We start from the raw sequence: 21,826 nt of genomic DNA, 5'->3' as shown, positions 1-21,826 counted from the left end.
AACCCAATCTTCCTGCGGAGGGGAATCATAAAATCTTGCCTGGACTGTATATATTTCTGAACTGTGCCTGACCTCTGGCGCGCTCCCTTCACAATGTGGAAAGGAAAAAGAATTAAAATGAAGAAATAACGCTTGACTCCAACAGGGACAATGTTATTCATTTTCTTTTGTTTTTACACAGCAGAACCAAAAACAGAGTTTTTGTCCATGCAAAACATTTATTGAAAGCTTGAGATTTCTCATCCTTCTTCAGGTCTGGCTCACAGTAAGAAATCAAGGAGTCTTTTCTTTTTCTTTTATTTCTTTATTTTTTCCCCACATCTGTCAAGGAAATTAGATAAGTTGATAAAAAACATTCACAGTTTTACCTGTCTTCAAAAGCCACCCAGCTGGCCAGACTGCACACTAACCGTTAACACCTAGAATTTCTACATCTGAAGTAATTTCTAGCCTGTCTTTCTTACCACTTTTATTTTTTTTTTTAAATGCCAGATGAAATACTCAGTATTTTTGGGAACAGTTCAGGTTATTTATTGGGTTCACATACTAACCATGTGTGTGTGTGTGAATAGGAACTCGAGGGCAGGGGAATTCCTGGAACGTGGACGAGGAAGGAGGAAAGTCAGCAGATTTATCTCCTTGGAAAGGGCCATGCCGAGGCAGTGCGGATGCTGGAGCTGTCCAAACGCCACACGGCAGAGTCTGAGGCAAACCTCCGGGGAGGTCCCCATGCTGCTCACAGCTTTTCCAAGTGTCAGCCGAGAGCGTGGTGACGAGATAGGGACAACCCAGCTGGCTGTCATGCTATCGCTCGTGTCCTCTGCCCCACCTCATCGAGCACAGAGTGCTTGGGCACAGGTCTGGGGACACGGGGGGATGCCAGGGATCACCAAAGGAGTGTGTGCTAACAGCGAAGTTCCCTTTGGAATAGTTTTCTAGAGCAATAAAATAGAAATATAACTTGCCTCCCTGCCCATCAGCTGAAATACTAACTTTCCAGAGAAGTTACTTGCGTCAGATCAGGAAGCTTTCTGATGTAATTTGACCCTTTTTTAACTTTTTCAGTTCTGTCACCTTGCTTCCCGAATGCCTGTGGATTCACTGCTTGCATTGAACCCCCCAGCACCACTGTCTTCCCGCATGCATGCTCCCTCCTAAAAGTCTAATGAAAGCCAGGCACCAAGGGTTCTTTAAGTAGGTACCACTTTTCAGGGGGATCCCCGTATCCTTAATCTGGGATCTTCTGGGCTAAAGGCACAAAACTGAGCTCCTAACTGCAGACAAAACTCCTTTAGCACAAGCTGCTTGCAGACACCCATCTTTTCGGATGCGTCAGCCACTCTCAGGCTGCTTACCAGGAGCACTGAGGAAATCAGGGGGAGGACGTGAAGCACTGCAAGAGGCCCCTTCACTCTGCTCTTGTAGCTGTAATTGCTGCCTCTGCCACTTAGCACAGCCCGTCTCTGCCCAACTCCTGCTCCTCCATCAAGCCCCACTTCCTTTCAGCTGCGATCTCTTCACCCCTTTCAGCTCATTTGGTTGTTGATTCTCTCCCCACCCTCAGGTTTTCTCCTGGCTCTCCCACAGCAGAGGCCCTCTTTCAGCCTGACTCACCCAGCACCGAATGATTCCTTCAGTCCCATCCCCACCCTCCCGTGGGGGGCTCCAGGGGCACCCTTCTTTGGTGCTGCTACCTCTTGCATTTCACAGTGCTGAATCCCCTCCTCAAAGGATCCAGTCTTGCACTAAGAACCCACTGAGTTTTCTTCCCAAAAAAGCAGAGGACCAGATCCCACGTCCCTACCAACCCACTCCTCTCTGCCCTTTAAATTGCATCCTGTTCTGCTGATGCCAGTAACCAGGCAGTAGTAGATCAAAGAAGGGCAGGTAGAGGTGACTTTAACATTAAATACTGTCATCTAATTATTTTTTTCATTAATTTCATAAAGAGGTCACTCGAAAATTAAGAGTGAAGCATTATTAGTGCACTGTGATGAACAACAGTGTTTATTGTAGTTTATGATTCTCCCTATTCCTCACCCCATCCCCCTGCTCCAACCCTCCCAGAAGTTCTTCAGGGTCTTTCTCATTCCAGAAACTTCCTTTAACTTAACAAACACAATCCTTGGAGCAAAATACATCTCCCTTTCAACATCATCACAGAAGGATACTTAATATTTTAACTTTTTGTTTTGATCTTGAGTGAAAATAAGTGAAAAAAGTCTGAGAAGTGTATTCGAATGAAGAGGAAGACTTTGAGAAAAGTCTGGCATCAGCTAAATAGCAAACATTTCAAACATTAAAATATTTAAATATAAACAAAATACAAACACCTCTAAGAAACAAAGGGGAAGAGCAGAACAATCAGCATACAGCATAGAAGAGATGACAGCATAGAAGAGATGAAACCTCCTCAACAGCTGGACTCAATGAGCTCCAAATGCTCCTACAGGTGATGGGAAATGGGACAGCCAGGGAGGCTGCATAAGGTACGGCTGATGGGTGTAGCTTATAAAGAAGGTTGGGTCATGAGGGGAAGCTTTGGTGGGTGTTAGGAAGGTGAGTAGGAGCCTTTTCTTCTGGCCAGATCACTTTGGTTCTCCAGGTGATGAAGTGCTGAAGGCATTTTAAGCCTTAGCTGCTGTGCAAAGGTGTAATGAGAAGGTATTTTTAATGTTTTCTGGAGAGAAAACATCTATGGTGGCTGTCTGTGTGTGTATCAACTTCCTGGGTGCTTGGGGTTGGTTCTTACCCTGAATCTCTTTTCCAATAGAGACTGCAGCCACCTAGTGATAAATACTGGCTTGCAGTAGCAAGGGGACCTTGCTGCCCTGGTGTACATCACTGGCTCCTGTGCTCTTGGATAAATAGTTGTTACAGTTCCTGCTCTCCTCTCTCTACTTGCTAGCCCCCTCTCTTTGTCAATCACTCTTCTCTGGATTCTGGTTTCTTTACAACTGCTGTGCTGTGATGCTGCTTCCTCGGTGGTTTTCTCCTTTCATTCTTGTCTGTCCCACTTCCTTCCCCTTGCTGTAGTGCTGGTCCCGCAGGGAGAGCGAGCCTCGTCGTGGCTGGTGCATTGCTCCTTGCCCTCTCGCCATGCCTCGGCAGTGAGAGTGGTCCCTCTGCTTGTGTGAGTCGGTGGGGTCTTGACCAAACTCTGACAATGGGAGGTGATGGGAGAGGCTTAACCTGTCTGAGTGATGCCTTTATTGTCATCAGCACCCAGCTCCCTAAATACTCGAACAAACCTTTGTGCAGGTTTTGTGGGGATGATATGTGTGTAGAAATGGTCAGCTGTGGGTGAAGTTCCCTCCTGTGTGGGAATGGTCAGACGTCCTGTAGCTCTTACACAGACATTACTTAGGGCTTGTGCTGCATCCCCTGGTCCCAGTGGACTTTGCTTTCTGAGCACTGAAGGCAATTTGGTGAGGTTCCCAGTGTGGCTTTTGGGTAAAAGCTTTCTGATTTAGTTTAAGATGTCTGGAGAAAGGTTGAATTTAGATTACTGCCTTAGGTCAAAGCTAGCTGCTCTATTGACTAGCTGAATCCTAGAAGAAATATGTTGGAGCCCTCAATGAGTAACTTAATAAAATGAAATAATTTCTCTATTACATTCAGTTCAAATTTATTAAGGTTATTATCCTAAATGAAGAGAATGAATATTAGAAACATACTTTTGAGGTCTATAACTGCTCTCAGTCCATTGTTAAAATACTGTTCAAAATGTAAGTAACTGCCAGGGCACTCCATTATCAGAAACAATGACCTGCCAGGATAACAGTGCAAATGGCTGAACTTAATTTTTTGGCCTAGCCAGGAACAAGAAGAAATATGAAGTACCTTTTAAAGCTGACCTGCAATGCAAGTCTGAACTCCACTGAAGAATTGCTTTACCCACTCACCTCTTCCCATTATCAAATGTAAAAGGCTTTTTGAAAGACTTTCCTTCATTTGGTTAAGTAGAAGGAAAAAATCTGCCTAAACATTTTATTTGAATGTGACAAAATGAAACACTTTGTCTTCCTATATATATAATGTGCTTAAACAATTCAGGACTGGTCTTTCTTATGTTGGCTCTGTGTACTTGGCAAAGGATGCACTTGGAACTTATTTTTTCAAGCTGCCCTGACACAACTAAGACAACATAACTATGCTGTCATGATCCTGTTTCATGTATGAGGCAAGTGTAGTCAAGAGTGTGCTGCTTGGCAGCCACAAATCAGTGGGGAAATTGTTCTTTTTCTAACTTTGAACATTAGTGCTGTTGCAGCCCACATCCTAGAACTGAAACTGGGAATCAGAGTCCCTGTGCTGGTGATATTCAGGTGTGCAGTGTAGAAATAGCCCCTGCCCCAAAAAGGCTTGTGGTTATGACCTTCCCTCCCTGTGTTTGGGAGCTGGGACAACCGGGTTTAATCTCTGAGCCTGTCTTCAAAAAGGAATACTGGCTGGTGCTGGCTCCTGCTCTCCTCTGGTCACCAAACACCAGCAAGTCTTTGGGTTGAGAGCTTTACCCAAAAGCTGTACTGAGAACCTCATCAGTGCAAGCTTGGCTCAGGTGTCTGTGCAGATAAACCCTTGATCTTGGTGTTTGAGCCACCCACTCTGGGGGTTTGAATGTGCCTTCAGGAGTGCAGACATCCATGGGGTTACTAGAAAGGAGGCAAACACCTCACTGAGGCCCTCTGGATTATCCTCCAGAAATGTCGGCTCCGCTGATCAGATGTCTACTTACTATGGGTCCTCATGGCAAGTTATATAGTGTAGCAAAGTCACTGGAGATTAAGACTGCAGTGTGACCCAAGTGCAATGTCATTCTTAATGGGATTTGCATGTTAATTAAAGTTCAGTAATGACTTGATGCACAAGATGGAGAATATGGCAGCTTCTGAGGGCTGCAACAATGTAAGTTTGAAAGTGTCAGAGAAATGGGGATTTTATTTTAAGCTAATGCAGCAGAGTCCTGACTACAGGTCAGATATTCCATAATTTTCATTGCAACACAGGGTGGAAATTATCTGTAGATGTGCACACAACTGCATGCATGGAGTTAGATCTTGTGCTGGAAGTACAAGGTAAGAGGTAGCTACCTTGTTTCTTGGCCATCTGCTGCAACTTACCCTTGCCAGGCACTTTCTGCAGTCCCATCTATCTACATGCTGTCTTCCCAGACTGGATTTCTTCCTAGAAAAAAACACATGTCCTTCTCATGAGAGGATTTTCTCTCTTTCGGGTAATTTCTGCACATGATGAACTTTGGGAGATGGACACACTACTCAGGTGATTGGCAAAGAAAAGTGCTCACCAGACAACACCGGTGGGTAGCTGAATCAAAACATCAGTTTTATTTTTAAGTACTCAAGTCTTCCAATGGAAAATATAACCCTGGCCTGAAAAAAAAAGCAATGAAAATCCAGAACTGTGTATGAGAAATCAGTTGGAAAATCAGCCAGTAGGCTGCAGTAAAACACTCTCAAGGCAGAACATCATGTACTGCTTTGCAGTACAGCCAGACTTTTACCCGTGCACCTGTTGGGTGTTGATGCATAGAGCAGTATGTGCATGCTCCATCTATTGTAGACCTGGTGGAAACTATAACTGGGAGGGAGGGGAAGAAAGAGAGAACTACTCCTCTGTCTTCAGATGGTCCAAACCTGCTCAACATTAAAGGGGAAATTTTAGGAGCTAACCTGTTCCTTGGTTCTTGAGGGTCACATCTTAATAGCCATCTGCAGCCAGGCCTTGGATGACTCCAGGGGCTGCAGATGTTCCTTCTCCTCCACAGCCCATTTTCCATTCCTAAGGAGGCACTGAAGGCTTGGTTTATTGCTGTGATGTATATACAGAAACCCAACCAACTTTAATTAAGAGCACTGCAAAAAGTGCTAAAGTTCAGGAAATTTAAAGATTAAGGCCAAGAGTTTGTTTTCACACGTTCTTAAAATGAACAGATTGGACTTCTCTTAGAAGTAATTTCCCTTTCAAAAGCAAAAAAGATATTTATTGGAAAGTGATTAAAGTTTTCCCTGATATACCAATTTCATTCCAGTTTTGTTAGGAATGGTCTAAGCATTCTTTACATATGAATTTGAGGATTAAGAAAGATGCACAGCAAAACTAATCTGTTAGTTGCCCATAGGCAATGAGTTTTTTCTTAGGGAATGAATTAGTGCTTCAAAGACATATTCAGCAAATAGTCTAGTTGAAAAATGGCTTGTTTCTCTGTTCTGGGCAGCAAGCAAGCTTGTTGCTATCTTTCCTATAAGCAAAATTCTACAAGCAAGTTGAACTGGTTCTTTTTTATTACAAAAAATGAAGAAGTTGGGCTATAATTTAACACAGTGATTAAGCAAGAGTCACTGCCAAAAGAAGCAGTCCTGACTGCTCATTCCTTTTTAATGGCACAAACTTTTGATACTGAGTGGTAAACTGGACTGGGAAACCAATCTGAGATGAATCTGATCCTGTGAATATGTTTGGGGGCAGTGGAAAAGCAAGTCTGAAACTTTCTTGAAATATACCATATATGATTTAATGGATAATGATTTAATTATATAAATCACACATGGTTTAAGGCAACACAAGACACTGTGTAAAAGATATTTACTACTTGCTGAGGAGATCCTAGGCACCTGAGATTTTCACTCAGTTACAAGGGATGCTAGATCAGATGCTTTTGAGTCTGCTGTCAGCTGTTACATATCTTCCTTTCTGGACTGATGTATCTGACTGACCTCTGCCGCATCCCCACCACATGCTAGCCCTGATGCTTGGCTTACCTTTGAGCTGCCTTAGAGCTAAGCTGGAGGAGAAAAAAGAAGCCAATGGGGAAGCAAGTGGCTGTGAGCCCAGCTGGGCTGTTTGACTGCGTGCTTAAAAGGAGACTGGTGGGGCACTTGTTCCTGGCTGGAAACTCAACAAGGGATGTTTTTGTTGCTGATCGATAGTTGGGCAGAGTCCCTGAAGCCTGTAAGGCAGCATTGACTTAGATCAGCTGGTGATTTGGTCCTCGTATTTCATTATCTGTCTATTTCTCCATCATTCTGATAAGCATCTCTGAGTGATCTCTTCTGACCTATTTGCGTGGTATCAGCTCCAGAGGCTCCCACAGTCATGACTTAAAAGGACAAAAACAGAGTTGAATTGATCATGAACAGAGAGGGGAAAATGCACTGCTTTTCTCCTCACCCCAAGCCAGGATGAACAGTTATTTAAAGCATTTTGTGAACTTTTAACTGGAAGGGATATGGAACTGTTTCAGTCTCAGCTGAACCCAAACCAAGACTTAGCCAGAAGATGCACTGGTTCAAATCCCAGAGGACAAATACTAAGTTATAAACATTTGTTTAAAATTCATGGCTGCTGTCAACATGCTCACCAGATAATTTCAAAGGGGATATGTGTGAAATGCAGAGACAGAGCCAGTGTAAACTTCCTGCCATTAAAATTCAAATGCCTGTTTGGAGCCCCCTTGCTTCTACAATATTTGATCAATTCAAGAGATCAGGAGCAGGAACCTAGGATTTGAGCCAAAGTTATGGTCGCCTTCTTTGCTCTTCTGAAAAGGCTTTATTCAGAGATGGATGAAGTCAGTCTGAGGATGGGCCTGTTTACCAGTGGAGGTTTGTGTCCTTGGTTGCTGCAAATCCAGGATGTATCAGTGGACTGGTGCATGCTCTCTTCTAGGTTAACTGATCTTTTCTAAAGGTATGCTCAGTAATAAGTCTGCATTTGAGCCACCAGTCAGAGATCACAAAGTGTATGAGAGGTGGACTTTTTCAGATGGATGTTTGATCATCCTTTGCTTCTATGTGATTTAGTGTCTGGCCTCTTCCAAACCGGGTGAATGCCTCTGCTTCTCTCAGAGGTTCTTAAAACTTCAGGTGGATGTGGTCTGCTGCCTTCTTCACCCTGATTTCTTGTCTATGCTGATCTTATGCTGCCTGGTGTCTTGTGCTGGGCTTGCTAACACCTCCTGATCCTTCACAGTCTATGGAGCAGCTTTGCATCGAGTCTTGTGTCTGGAAGCTGCTGTCCCCTTGCTGTGCAGTGTCTCTCCAATCCTGCTTTTTGTCGCTTTTCTACCTGCAATCACTTGTCTTCCATTGCTTAATCCTCCAAAACAGTTTGCAAAGGAATTGCTTGTAGATGCAAATTTGCCCCAGGCCTGTAGAACTTTATGCCATGGCTTCAAGTTTAATAAGAAACCATCTTCATTAGGACTGAAAATGACTTCCAGTTCCTCCCAGTCCAACAGCTGTTTAGCCTCATTCTGGCTGCAAGTTGCACACACCTGCATGTTGCAGCTGTGCGTGCTGCTAAAACACTGTATCGACAGCCGAGTAGCCAACACCTGGAAGACATAAAGTATTTACAATTCGGAACAAGAACAAAACTCCCTCAATAAAAATACTTGTAGGTGATCTGTAGTCTTTCAAGTGGCTGATGCAGAAAACATTTTTTCTTCTGATCACTGGGCTGGGGGGAAGATGGAAAGCTAATTTGTTAGCAGGCCTGCTTGCATGTTTGTGAGCAGTGGAGGTAAATGCCCACCAGCCTCTATGCTTGGGAGAACAGCAGACAGACGAGGGAAGTTTTAGCAGACAGGAATTCATTAGGCTGGAAGCTCAAAAATGAGGAGAGCAGTGAAAAGACTTGCAAAAGGAAATGTTGTTTGGGGAATGTCCTCATGACGAGGACAAATCTGATATATTGTAATGTCTTCAGGGAAGTTGTGGAAGAAACTCCCTTGCGTGAGCTGAATTTGGCCCTGCCTTTAACATGGGCTTCATTTTTCTGTGTTTTTCAGAGCAGCCCTCGTACCAAAGTGTTTGCAGTACACAAGAGGCTTTGCAGAGCACCTGTATGTGGGAGGTGCCTGGCTCCTGTGGACTGTCCTTAGGAATCAAATCTTGTCTTGAAAAACGGCCCTTAAATAGACGCGAGGATGATTTGACAGCTTGGATTCACAATGAGGAAGGTGAATACCTGTACATCACTAAGGCAACCAGAGGCAGAGCAGGGAATTGAGCAGTTTCTGGATCCACCAAGCACCAGGCTGGACTCTGACCATATTTTCTCTTACCCTGTAGTCTGCCCAAGGATGATCCTGTACTGACTGCAAAGTTGTGGGGTAACAGGCTGGATCCTGCGTGGTCCTTTCTTGTCTTGGAGGACCCTTGTTAAAGGCACAACAAGAAGCTGGTAAGTCTGTGTAAGTACAGCTGGTTCCTCGCTGTTGTGGAGCAAAGCATATGGCCTAGTGGTGGAGCTGGTCAGTGCTCCCCTTGCCTGGGTCTTTGGACAAATTGGTGTGTGTCCTGTGTTGGAACAGGGTGACTGTCAGATATCACTCAGAAAATTTTGGAAGATACCAGCAGGAGTCTTCATGGCAAAAGGCAAGTGAAGATGAACCTCTTCAGAGATTAAGCACTACTGCACAGTGTTACAAAGGATTAAGGACACAGGAGCAGCAGAGGTGTAAGCAAAACCCAGAAAATGCTTCCGGAAGTACGTGACTTAAATTGACACAGGAGATTTATTTTTTTTTCCCACTCCCATTAGGTTGGCTCTTGGAAGTAGGGGAGGAAGAAGTGAAGTCCCGTCCATACAGCAGACCTTCCTGTTGCAGGAGGTTGCTGGAGCAGGAGGTATCAAATGAGTTTGAAACAGCATGGGTGACTTTAGGGACAATAACTTTCATTATGGTAGGCCAACTGAGTGTTGTCTGGATGGAGCTCCTCAGCCGTCATCCCCTTGGTGTCTGCAACCACGAGGCTGGCTGCTGCTTCCACTTTCTAGCATTAAGTGTCTTTAAATAAGAGGGTAAGGGGTGTGTGTGGGGAGAAACTGAGCCCTGATGTAATTTTTCCACCCACTTCCCTTCCTGGAGAGGCAGCAGGCGTACTGCAAGCTTTCAGAGTGAGCAAAAGAGCATGGGTGGGATTTCTATGTGTTGAAATTGGCCTGGGCAGTGGAAGAGAAACTCCACCCTTCTGTTTTCTGTAGTGGATTTTCTTAGCCTCGTTTCCTCAGGCAATGAGGCTAATGAAATTACAGTGCCTTTCTGTCAGCCTCCCTAATAATTTTTGGGTCAATTAGACCGTTTCTCTAGGATTTCATATGGAAAAGATGTTCCAAAGGATTTAGGGTGGGATATTTCATGAGATGAGTCTCACTCTGGAGGCACTTCTTTCCAAGAAAAAATTGGACCTCCAACCTGAACTGGAGACATGCTGTAGATGGCAATGGCTAGACAAGGTGAATCTTATGTTCTAGAAGTTCCGTGAAAAGAAAGGGTTTATTGTTCTCATTCAGATGTTTTTTAAGTAAAACAAGAGTAATCATTTGAAACTTTGCAGGACTGTCAGGTTGATTGGTTTTCATCAGTCTCCTGAATTCACAATGTGAATTCACAATGAATTCACCTGTCCTACCACAGAGGAGCTGCAGCAGGCTGTAGCACCCTGGTGCAGTGGCAGAGGTCCCCATGGAGGGGGTTAACAGAGTTGAAAAGAGGCAAAGGTGCATATCAGGGCCCTTTCATTACAGCAGACCGTGGATTTATTTGTGCAATGGTTGTCTGCTGAATTATTCCACCACCCAAACTGGAGCTACTCTAAGTAGGAGAAAATGAGCTCTGTCAACATATGAGCTTTGTCATGAGACTACTTGATGATTGCAGACTTGGCTCCTTTGGAGAATAGCACTTCTTGCTGCTGGTAGGGCCTGGTCCTGAAAAAGGGGACATCCAGAGTGCTGCATGCCTGAGACTGTCTTCAGCATGTGGATGGGTTCTGGGATTGCCCTGTTCACTCATCTCACAAGGCAGCAGTCTGCATCCCCATATTGCTCAGGAAAGGAGATGAGAGGTGAGTGTGATGGTCCATTTTCCCCTTGTAAGGTATTGTATTGTCTCTATGCCTTTATTCAATGATCTTATTTGGATGGTCTCGGTGTGGGGATGGCATCTGGGGAAATCCTGTGTCTTGATGATGGGTCTGATATCACTGACCTGTGGTGGACAGGGCAGGATTGCTTGGAAGAAACACATCGTTTTTGTGTGCCTTGTATGTAATGTAATCTTTCTCTGAGCCTCTTTCCCGAAGCCTGTTGAGGCAGGAGCTGCTGCTTTGCCAGGCCTGTGTGCAACATTTAACGCAAGAGGTACTGCGAGGAAATTGAGCAAGCACGGATATAAAATGAGAATGGAAAGGATAAAAGATGGCCTGCTTTCCTGGAAAATGAAGTCTTCATTTCAGTACTTATGTTTTGTCTTCATCACAACAGGTTAGCTTTTTATTCCAAACGCTATTTTTAGTAGGGGAGAAAAATACTGAAAAATTTAATGGAAAATGTTCTGCCCGCTGTAATCCCAATTTTGCACGGACACAATTATGAAGCTTCATCTAGGTGACTGTCTGGTCTATACCTCCTGTTTGTTTTTAAAAATTCCCATTTCAAATGCCTCTTATGCATTTCTATTATATGTAAGTCTGTTAGATGGATAAGCTATTTCTGACCTTCCAGAGCAGTAAACCTCACAGCTCCCTTGACTCGGTCTGAGAAATTTCCACTGCTTGACATATTAAAAATATATGGAAGTCTGCAATGAGAGCAGATTAAGCTTTATGCCTGTGGAAATTCATTTAGATAACTCCAGATCAGCTGGTGCATGGAAAAATCATTTGAAGAAAAAAAATAAAACCACTTCTGAAAAGCACAGCTGATGCTGTATGTTGAGGAGGAGGAGGACTTTTTTATAAAGCATCTTTCATTCCCAGAGCACTTACCAACCTATATATAGAAATCATTTCCCTCTTCCCTTAAGAGCAGCCAACTCTGGGGCGGAATGCTACAGTTGATTAACTGGGCTCAGCATTACCATCTAAGAGCTTAGCAGAAGACAAAACTTAGTCCAGCTGGCTCCATCTGACTGTAGACTTCTCCTTTATGCAGTGTGGAGGCCAAAATTGGCACAACCTCCATGGCCTGGTGGTTGTGGGGTGACCATAGTGGTTTTACAGGGACTCTTTAGTGGCAGGGTGCTGAACAGATGGATGCCAGGCCCCTAGATGCGGCATTGGACTTCGAGGTATCTGCATCAAGCAGGAGACAGCCTTGAGGAGGGATCTTCTTTGAGTGACGCCTTCTTGCTTGCTTGCTAAGGACCAAGTTATCCCTCGACTTCCAATTCCTCCCAGGATGTCTCTATCTATTCTACTGTGCAGACATAACTCTGACCTGTTGGTGTGCACAGGGGACTGGGGACAGAGCCAACCCTAGGGAGTCAGCTGTAACTCTGAGCAAGCAGCAAAGGGGTTTGAGGAGTTCCCATTCCTATGGGCCGCTCTCCAGCTTGCTTTAATCATTGTTAAATGGGGTGGGGTGAGGGTGTGGGGACAAATGATGACGTGGTGGCCCCTTGAGTCCATTCTGCCCTGGAAAAAAGAATAAAAGGAAAGTCTGTTGGAGAGCTGGCTAGTGATGGATTCCCAGTGCCACCAAGATTTGGGAGGTTCAATTAATGTTTAAATGTCCTGCTCTGTTTCTCCCCTCCTGGGTGGAGTCCTTCTCCTGTGACACACTACGGGCAGATTGTCTTGCCCACTCCTGTATTTCTGCATGTTTCCATATCGTTTCTGCTGCTGGCTCAGCCTGTGTGAGAGCTTTTCTTTCCTGGCTTGTCTTGTGAGTTAACAAGTCATGAGAGCTATCAGTCTGGCCTGTGAGTCCTGTGGTAAAGCAAGGCCCTCCCTCACTACCTGAATAAGATGCTTGGGATGCATTTTCTGCCTGCAGACTTCTGCTGGCAGAAGATTTGTCTCCAGCTCTGGTTCTGGCCATTCTCCACTTTCCAGGACTGCAGCAATAATTCTGGAAACCATGACCCCAGCAGGTCAAAGCTCGATGCCGGAGGAAAGCACTTCCCTGGCTCTTGTCAGCTGCTCTGGGTTGCCCCTCTATTCTGAAGGGCTTTCATCTGCTCTTACAGCCTGCTTACCCTTGTGTTAAATACTGGAGCTGTTCTCTTCCTGGGTCAAAAATCATGCCTCTTAACATGTGCTTCCCTGCCTGATGTCAAGGGGTGATGCTCACCCTGTATTAGGGTGAACAGAGTGGGGACAGTGTTGAGGTTTTATGTAGATTACCTCGTATTGGCTGGCAGAAGATGCTATCAGGTAGAAAGGGGGACAGAAAGGTATTGTTTTTTTTTTGACACCTAAAATCTCATGGCAGGACATCAGTGTATCCATTGGACCTGGGTGGGCAGTGAGGCTCGTCTTCCATAATAAGCCATAGATCTTTATCCTTGGCTGTATTTCAAGCCTTATAAGAAAGGGTTTGTATTCCTGACCAGCACCCTCTGCACTGTCACATAACATCCAAACACTTTCTCCTCCCTATTCTGCCATGGGCATCCATGTTTCCAGAAATGAAAAAAGAGGAAGAAAGAAAAACCCATTGGACTCCTGTGCTTTTTTTTTCAGTCTTAACTCTTTTCTTTTCCTTCCAGTTTCCTTCACGTGTTTTATAAGTTATAGCCTCCTTCTCCAAGCCTTGCTGCTTCCCTGTCCTCAGCCCATCACAGCTACAACCACACTGCTGCTCCTACAAAACCTTTTTCCTGCTTGTCTCAGAGCTGCGGCCCTGCCTTGACCAGGACTTTCAGGCCGACCTTTGAGCTCAGGCCTGCTCCTCCCCACAAGGCCTCTCTGGTGGTACCTCCCCCCAGCAGTGGAAATGACTGCTGTGGCCTTTCATTTTAGGTATAAAACCTAGAGTTTCTTTGAAAAGAACCCAAGAGGCTTTCTGTCTGTTCTTGATTTCAATTAGTCACTGAAAATTGGGAGTAAAGAAAGCAGCTTGCTCCTCTGCCTTAACTACAGGAGAGCTGCAGGGAGGGACAGTTTTGGGGGCGAGTCCAAGCCCTGTGTGTACATGGTCTTTTGGAGGCAGGCATGAGGCCCTTTTGCCTGTTCTCCTGGCCAGCTGCACACCAGCACAGGACTGGAAGCTGTGTAACAAGGGTAAAAGCAGTTCTCTGAGCTAATGATCTGTGGGATCAGAGCTGCCTGCAGGCATCTGGTAGGGCTGGTTCACACCTTGCTTGCAAGCAGCCTCTGCAAAAATACTCCGGGGTATTTTCCAGAGGAAAGCACTGTGAAAGATAGTGTGGTGGCTTTGCAGATGCCTTATATTTTTTTTTGCTGGTGCTTAAGCTAACAGCTTTATTTCTGTCTTGTTCGACTGTGCTGCCATTGCCGGCTTTCCTCCTGTGCTACTTCTGCTTTCTGCCAGTGGAGACTGCACAGAAAGCAATGGACTTGGTTTCTTAAATACAGAGGTGACAAAGTAGGCAAGGCGATGCCATCTTCTCCTAGTGTCCCTTTTATTTTCTGCTGTTGAGGGGGAGGGGAGGAAAGCAAAGGAAGTTTACTACATGGCTACCTACTATGAGACCTGATAAATCTGCCAGACAATTTATTTGATCTTTGAACCCTGGGGTCCCTTGGAGACAGGCTTGGAGGCCTGCAAAAGCAATCAGAAAGAATATAAAAACCTAATGAGGCCTGGACTTGATCCCCTTCTCCAGGTGAAATTTACAGCAGCTGGCAGAGAATCAGAGCAGTTTAAAAATTATAAAATGTGTGTGTATAGATAGCGTATGAGAATGCATGGAGTCGCTCGAGCTTTCTGCTGTAAGCGCTATCCTTTGTGCTCGTGGCATTCCATTTTAACAGTGGCCCCTGTCTGGATTTCACAATATCCTGCTGCAAAGGATTTGTTTAAAAGAAAAAAAAAAAAAAAACAGTGTTTCTTAGATTTAGCATCTTGTTCCAGGCCTAGTTTGTAAGACATTCCCCCAAGCAGAAGGAGAGATGTTAAATGTCCCTATCTGACTTCAGAGCACAAGTCCCATTAACTCTGCTCTGCTTTGTTGTGGGTGTAGGATTGGAAATATTTACCTTGTTCCCTGTGCCAATGTAATGAGATGGCTTCAGGAGAATCAAGGTGGCTGGAGATGAGTCTAGCAGAAGTTTCCTTTTGTGGCAGCAGTAGTGCTGTGTTACTTGTGCAATTTCACTCCTCCTGCTTTAGCTCTGCCTGATGGGACTGAAAGTTGTGTGGTATATTGGTGGATAATTACATAAATGCAACTGCCTGCCACAGCTTTTTGGACACAATACTAATTAAAGGTTCAGAAACCTGAAGATTTGGGCTGAAATCCATCTGAAGTAGTAGGCAGTTGAGATTTTTCACTAGAGTTTGCTGTTGTCAGAAAATTTTAAGCTGATAAAAACAAGCTTTGTGTTGCTTTCTTTCACTGTTGTGGAAATGTTAGTTTTGCTAAGATCTTAAATGGAAGGGGTACACCTGGCACGTAGAAATTACATTGACAGTACAATATCTGAACGTAGTGAAATAACCAATAGTACTGTGGTGTCTGAGAACCTTCAGCCAGCACCTGGAACAACTGTCATCTGGCCCTGCTGCTGATTGTATGGAGAAAGTCCCACCAGTTCCCACCTTCATCTTCAACAACAGGATATCCAGATGGGTGGTGACTCCCCAGCTTCCATGCTGAAAGCTCCCCTGTTTGTGAGCAGGGTGGCTGTGTGAAATACAGTAATGAATAGGATGGAGCTGGGCACAAAGCCAATGGAAGGATGGGTCAGCTCCATCAGAGATGGTGGCGTGTACCTTATAGTGACAATCAGGTAGGGTAGGACATGTACCTGTGTTTGCTCCCACCTCCCACTGTGCCCACCACAGGTGGTACCAACCCAACCTCCCTTTTCCTAGAGGTTAGGGCACCCACAGCCTTGCTTGCAAAGTAACTCATGAGGATGGTTCCCAGCTTGCTTCAGATAGTCAGCCCAGTAATGTGCAAGCTCAAACCTACCCCCCGTGACAAGTTAGTTTTGGCTGCTTGCTTGCTGAAGGTCAGGGAGCACTCACATGACACCTTCTTCTGTCATGGCAGTGGCAGAAACTGTGAGCAACCTCCCTCACCAGCAGCCTCCCAGCTGGACATGAGCAGGACTTCTCAACTGCAGCTTTGTTTTTCACTGAGAAGTGCACAGTGGGTTCAAAGGAAGCATTTCTGGAATTTGTGTTGATTTTGGACAAATTGTTCAGATGGAAATATCCAACACTTTAAATATCATTGGGGGGAGGTCTAAAGAGCTCATTTCAATCTTTTCAACCCAAAACTTTGGATTGGAAGTGAAGTTCTGTTTTCAAAATTTATGTTCATTTTTATTTTTAATAAAAGCTTTTAATAAACTCAAGGAGGAAACAAGACATTTCATTTTGAGTCTGGTGATGGGCTGTGTTCAGCCCTACAGTGACACTTTTATGGCTCTTTGGTTTGCTGAAAATTTTTAAATATTTCTGTTTTGTTCTGATCTGAAGCAAATCTCTTTTCCAGTTTCTCAGATTTGCTTGTGAACTGAGAAATCAGAGATCTGCAGAAAATAACAGCACCGGCTGGCTCTGCTCAACGCCAGCAGGATCATGACAAAACCAAAGGCTGTTCCTGCCTGGTGCTGGCACCTACTGCGCTGAAGTGAGACAGCAATTCTTCCTGCATGACAGAAGGCAGGGTCTGGTCCAGCGCCTGAAAAGGTCAGTTGAGTCACTGTCTTGAGCTGGCCTTTGCCCTGGGAGCAAAGCTCCAAGCACCAGCTCTTTGGTGGATTATTAACGTTGTAACTGGATTGGGGTCCAGCACCTTAACTTGGAGACAATTTTTTAATTTTATAGAGTCCAGGAGTGTTTGGGTTTCAGGCATGTTTGAGGAATGGCTTAATCCCATCTCTTTAGCCTAGAGAATGAGCATGCAGCAGGAAAACTGGGCTCTGTATCTAATGGACATGAGAAATCACAGGAAACTGAGTCATTCGGCCACCTTGAAAGATAGTGTTTAAGACTATTGCTTCATTAAGCACCCTGAGGCCTCCAAGCCAGTCTAATTAGCTCTCCCAAAGTCCTAGGGAGCTGTTTCTTACATGGGCTGCTTTAACCTTGTATGGTCCTCCAATTCCACTCCACTCTGCTGCTTTTCCAAGGCTCTGTGGACAGGACCTGATGGGTTTGTACTGCAGAAATCCTCCAGCCAGCTTGATCAGAGGTGGCTGCAGGATGTGGCAGCTCCCTCCCACCCCTCATTGCCCCCATAGATGCTGGGGTGTAAGTAAGTGAGTGGGGAGAGGTGCAAGTGCTCAGCTTCTGCCCTGCTGGGGAGTTGAGATGAGGGCAGGACATGTGGCCTGCTCCTCAGCTGGGAGCTGCTGCCAGATTGGGCAGTTTAGATGTAACTTCAGAGAATGAGGTAGATCTGAGCAAGCAGCGAGCTTCAGTCATCTTAAAATTATTGCACACTTAAGGAAGGAGAGATGTTGGAGGCAGCTCTGACCAGGCATGAGACTGGAAATCAGCTAAAAAACTCCTTTTCTTAAAAAAAAAAAAAAAAGCCCACAAACCCTCACAGCCTGTATTTTCTATGGAAACTGTAAAAGGAGTCCCTGAGCAACAATTGCTCTGTCTGCTGTAGCATTTCAGAAACATGCCCTGGAAAGTCTACTGTCTCCTAATAGCTCACTGGCTACTAAATGTAAATGGCCAAGATTTATTTGGGGTGAGGGAGATGAAAGGGAGTCAAGTTTATAGTCTCTTTGCATTTTGGTTTGTAACAACCCCAGGCTCAGGCAAATGGAACTGCCTGCAGAGACTCTCCTGCTCTGGATAAATTTGCAAAGCCAGAACCGCAGTGAGAAAGGGCAGGGTTTCGTTCTCTCGATACCATTTACTGACATTCCCAAATGTTCATATGTCTGTTGTTACAGCCCTTGGTGCTGTAGCGTTTGAGTGTCTCTCAAACACTAATTAAAGGAATGAATCCTCCAGACATCCCAGCCACTGTGCAGAGCTGTCGGCTACGGTAGATGAATGCTGGTTTGACTCAGGGGATGCTGACGCTGTTCATTAAACTACTGACTGCGTCCAAGCTTCAGCCCTTGCTTGGAAATGATCCGAACTACTGAGACTCCTGCTCTCCCCCGACGCCTTCTTGGAGTGTGCTCGCGAGTCCTTGAGGAGCTGGATGCTACCATTGCTGGAGTTTTCCCGTAAATGCAGCTTGGACTGGAAACCATGTGGAAATTCCCAGAACTAGCAGCAGTGGTTTAGATATCCCAGATTACCTCCGTGCTGGAGCAGGGAAGGTGTGCTGCTGTACTTACGTGTGTGTCAGGAGAACTGGGAAATGCTCCTCTCCTGGTCTTTAGCACTTCTGGGGTGTCTTTGCTGAGGGGCAGTGGGAGGAAGTTGGGAAGTTACGGAGCTGTGGCCTCCAACCCAGGTAAATGAGTGATGTGATAATGCTGTGGCCCAAGAGTCAGCTGTGCTAAAGCCTTCATGTTTGAGATGGGATCAGCAGACCAGCAACTTGAAGGAGGAAATTGTATGTACACCATGACCTGACCGTTGCCTCCTGAAGAGCAATTGATATCCTGCCACCCTTAAAACTGGTCAACTTGTAGGAGGGGAAAACCTGATAGACACCCATAAAATGGGGGCAAACTGACCTCTGGAGATGCCCCTCTCTAGTCATTAATCCAACCATTTGGACTCCTTACAAGCTGCAGAGAGGAAAAGAGGTGATGTGAATCCCACCCAGAGTTTTGAAAGGTAGCTGCTCTGATTTAAAGCTCCAAGCAACCAAAAGCCTAGGGTGTCTCGAGGTGCATAGTTTCAGCAGTTAATTCCCCACATTGTCAGAAAACTTCCATTTCATTTCAGTGCTGAATTTGCCTCCTTTTGGCTTCTGACTCTTGGATTTCATTATTCAGTCATCAGCTGGCTGATTAAAGAGCTGTCTCCTATCAAAAATCTCTCTTCTATGCAGGTACTTGTGGGCTGTGATCAAATCACCTCTTAACCTTCTCCTGGATAAGCTATTAGCTTGAGATACTTATGGCAGATTTCCCAGACCTCAAACTGTACTTATAGCTCTTTCCTGAACCGCTTCCAATTTTCCTTTTTATTTTTTTCCTCTCCCCAGTGTCTTTTCTGAAATGGGGACACCAAAATGCGACAGTGCCTCTGGTCAGGTCTCACAGCTACCGTGACATGAGTAAAGGATGTGCTATCTTCCTTATCGTACTGGCTTGTTTATACTCAATGGCTGATGCTGGGAATTGTATTGTCAGTGACCCCAAGAATGTCTCGGGATTTGAGACTCTCTGGGAATGTACTTGCTGAATGTGACCTACTTTCCTTGTTCCTGGAATTTCAGCCCGGTAAGAGGAAAGCCAGCCCCTGGTTGGGGCAGACAGGTCTTGATGAGACCAAGGTTCAGCTCCCTGTCTGCCAGAGGCTCCTGGAGCAAGTCCAGCTGGGTCCTTTGGGGCCTGATTGTTGGGGTGCTAGCATGGGTGTATAGCATGTGTGGTTCTGATTTGGGGCAGCCATGAGCCTGTTGAGAGTCCCTTCCAAACCCATTAGTATTAATCTCACCTACTTCCTTGCTTTCTGCGTGCATGGAAAGGGTGACTTGGAATGGCACAGATGTAATGGAACTGTGGCTAAGAAGGCAGTGGGACTTGTTGCATTAGCTGCAGGAACAGGTATTAAATGGCAGGAGACATTTATTTGCATAGTTTAGGTGGAGATTCCAGAGGAATAATGCAGTATCTCTTTTCACTCTTTTTTTTTGTCACCTGTAGACTTTAACATCAATTATTTGGTATTATTTTCCGCTGTATACGTTAGATCAAGAGCAGATTCCCTTTTGAGATCACAGTGAAAGCATGTGCATATGGCATAACCTCTTCCTGATTGCAATTATTGTGGAAGAGATCACTTAACTGGTAGTGTAGTTTGTTTTCAATCAGAGTGGTGTGCATGCAACAGTGCTCTTCAGGCAAGTTTAATGTTGGTGCAGTTGGCTTTCAGTCTTGTTTGTGGTTCTATAAAAAAAAAATAGTGTGTGTATACATTACATATACATAGAATGTTATCTAATAGTCAATAGTTGATATATGTAATTAATATGATGTACTTCTGCATGTTTGACAAGACTTGTGGTCCATAAGTCTGTTAAATATTATGATTTACACTATGCATTACTCTGCTCTTCACTCTTACATAGGGGCTGTGGAATAGTAGGCAGAAGGGAAAAGGCTATTGTTTAGCAATTGCTGTCTAGGGGGTAGTTGAGGGAAATGTAAATTATTATAATTACATATTTAAATGTTTTCAAGGTTGCCTAAAACCACAGCTTCAGAAGAATAGAGCTGGGTAATAATTCTAGAGAGAGCTAAATCCATCCTGAAAAATACTGTTTTGGAACAGAGTAGAATTATTTCAGGTGGAAGTGAGAGATGGGAGGGGAAAAAACAAAATGAAAGTTAAAATCCCTTCATCTTTGCTATGAGCGAGTGGATTTCTTAATACAAAAAGAAAACAAAAAAGCAACCCTTACAACAAAACAACAACAACAAAAAACACAAGCCCCAACCACACCACCACCAAAATATAACAAACAAAAAAGAACTTAGCTGTAGCTAAGTCAAGGAGGCAGCGAAGTTGAGCAGAAAGCTCCTGTTTTTGGGCCAGCTGCCCCGTTGCATGACACCGGGGCACGTGCCCCGCCTCCCTGCTTCGGTCCAGCCAAGCTGGGTGAAGGGAGATGGGACCTCGTTTGGAGACACCAGATGTTGCATCTGGTCCTTGGTTTCCTGGGGTGGGTTTGGCACCTTGAAGCTACCTTGGCCTGAGATGGGGCGAATACTTGAGCAAATCGGACGTGCTGTGTTTACTTCTGCTCGGCGTGTGCCCAGAAACACATGGACGAGCTGGAGAGAGTTAAGAGGATCAGAGATAACTGAAGAGCTGGCGAGGCTCGCTTTAAGAGGAAAGATGTAAAGTACAACATCCTGCGCTGGATCATCTGGGGCCCGTGATTAATGTTAGCTGGAGAGGAGGTCCCAGCTAAAGCTGGGACTTGATAATGGTTTAACAATAGTGAAGATGTCAACGCCGTGGAGGGTAATGTATTGCTTAGCGTGGTCTAATGAAGTTATAATGATGAAGTAATAGGATGAGATGAAGAAGATTGTTTAGGCCATCAGTGAAAGCTGTTTGGCTTGGAATTGTCCTCTGTGTGTGTGTAAGCCACGTTGACTGCAGCTTTTAATACTAAAATGGGCAATATAATTAAAGGCAAGAATCCTCATTAGCTGAAAGACGGATGCAGCGGTCCAACAGGTCTGTTTGGTTTCTGATTATTTTTAAACCAGAGAGTTACTGCAGACAATAGGTGAAAATTTATTCTCTGTGACTTTCCAGGCAAGGTTTTTTTCTTTTTTTTTTGTTTTCCAGGTGCAAATATTTGAGAATTCTGACAAAACCAAGCACATTTTTGGGTGATGAGTGCAATCAAAATCTAAACTTTTATTTCAGCATCATCCACTGGAGGGGGGAAAAAACCCAAGCAGCCATCATCTCAGCTCCTCCTACATTCCAGATGACAGCATCTCTTTACTCTTGGTGGGGAAGTAATCGTAACAGAAATGACCCTAATTCTTTTCTGAAAGACCAATGATGCCAAGGTCAGAGAGAGAACTCTATGGGGTCCGAGGATTTGATCCAGTAAGCGGTTATGCACCCATACATTTTACATCCCTTTTCTTTTGGTAATGCCTTTGTGTAATCGGACAGGTGCATTGTATTTTGAACATATTTTTTCCATTATCTGCTGGGGTAGCTTCAACTTATCACTGAGATTCATAGGAACTGGATGGCTTTTGCAAGG

At 44.8% G+C, this 21,826-nt stretch overlaps 1 long non-coding RNA gene across 10 annotated transcripts; it reads left to right on the top strand.

The window, feature by feature from the left end:
• The first annotated feature begins 2,499 nt into the window (after positions 1–2,499).
• Positions 2,500–21,461, top strand: LOC308194853. 10 transcript variants are annotated; one of them, XR_013950934.1, is made up of 10 exons: positions 2,500–2,559; positions 8,813–8,983; positions 9,096–9,207; positions 9,338–9,483; positions 9,568–9,653; positions 10,555–10,874; positions 11,112–11,292; positions 16,439–16,635; positions 17,917–18,916; positions 19,073–21,461. It is a non-coding gene; the product is annotated as an uncharacterized lncRNA (long non-coding RNA). The 10 variants fall into 10 exon arrangements; XR_013950930.1 differs by having other exon boundaries at positions 10,729–10,874; positions 17,917–21,461; XR_013950931.1 differs by having other exon boundaries at positions 10,688–10,874; positions 17,917–21,461.
• The last annotated feature ends 365 nt before the right edge of the window (positions 21,462–21,826 follow it).

The sequence above is a fragment of the Anser brachyrhynchus genome (genome assembly GCF_964034855.1).
Source record: "Anser brachyrhynchus genome assembly, chromosome: 4".
Lineage (NCBI taxonomy): Eukaryota > Metazoa > Chordata > Aves > Anseriformes > Anatidae > Anser > Anser brachyrhynchus.
The sequence above is the reverse complement of the archived record's forward strand: the minus strand, read 5'-3'. Positions and strand labels throughout refer to the sequence as shown.